Source organism: Eptesicus fuscus, chromosome 12 (assembly GCF_027574615.1).
Source record: "Eptesicus fuscus isolate TK198812 chromosome 12, DD_ASM_mEF_20220401, whole genome shotgun sequence".
NCBI lineage: Eukaryota > Metazoa > Chordata > Mammalia > Chiroptera > Vespertilionidae > Eptesicus > Eptesicus fuscus.
The window spans coordinates 50,656,109-50,657,367 of record NC_072484.1 but is presented as its reverse complement, the minus strand read 5'-3'; positions in this window follow the sequence as shown (position 1 = coordinate 50,657,367).

The following is a 1,259-nucleotide window of genomic DNA, read 5'->3' as shown; positions in this document are numbered from 1 at the left end:
TCCTCTGGACCTCAATGAAGAGCGGAAGAGAAAACCTCACCAAGGCCCTCAGCGGTCACATTATATACCGCGGTGCAAATGCTTGTCTGTGCTCCACCATCTGCCTCAAAGGAAGACAAGGCTGGGATAGTGGGCCATTCACACTGGAAAACAAAGACGCTTCAGAGGCAGTCAGCCAATTTGGGGGAGGAGAAACAATGAGTCTCATATGCACAGGCATGTAATGAGGCAGTGGCCTGGAAGTCATCTGATATTACTGAAGGCCATCGGGGCCGCTCAGGCTGTGCATGACAACCCAGGAGCATCACTGTGCATGTGTGCAGGTGTCACCCTAAGAGTGAGTGGGTGCACAGGCCCAGGCCAGCACAGCTGAGATAGAGGTGATGCGAATGCTCACTGTTACCTTGAGCAGTTGGCAGAGCCCTGCTCTATGGCTGGGCCCTCGTGATGGAATGCCACCTAGCAGCTAGGTCAGGGTTACTTGCCATTGTTGGGTTGCTCAGGCTGCCACAAGCGGGGCAGAAACCCATTGTCTCACATTCTGGAGGCCAAAAGTCCAAAACCAGGGTGTCCTCAGTGCCGGTTCCTCTGAGGGCGGTGAGGGAGAGCCGGTCCCTGGCCTCCCTCCTGGCTTCTGGCAGTCACTGGCAATTTTGGGTTTGCTGTCTTCAAATGCATCCGATTCCTGCCTTCATTTCACATGGCATCTCTAATCTGTGCAAAACTCCCCCTTTCACAAGGACACCAGGCATCCTGGAGTCGGGCCTAGGCTACTCAGAATGGCTTCATTATGACTACACCTGCAAAAACCTATTTCCAAATCATCACAGTCTGAGGTGATGGGCATTAGAACTTCAACATACAAATTTTGGGGGATATAATTCAACCCCAACAGGCTGTGAACTTCCAAATCCCTTAGTCCAGTGATGGCGAACCTCTGACACGCGTGTCAGTGCCATTTCTGATGACACGCGGCCGCTGAGGTGGCCGCATGCCAAGGATGAAACATTTATGTTATTTAAACTATAAATATCATGAAATAATGTTTTTTCCTCAAAGTGACACACTACCCGAGTTATGCTCAGTTTTTTGGCGAAGTTTGACACACCAAGCTCAAAAGGTTGCCCATCACTGCCCTAGCCTTTTATTTTAACCAAGGAAGCAAGACATTTCCACAAGACCCAAAGGTTCACTCCCAGGATAGTCTAAGACAGTAAAAGCCCTTTGCTGCTTCAAGCTGTAACACAGGAAGGTTGAGA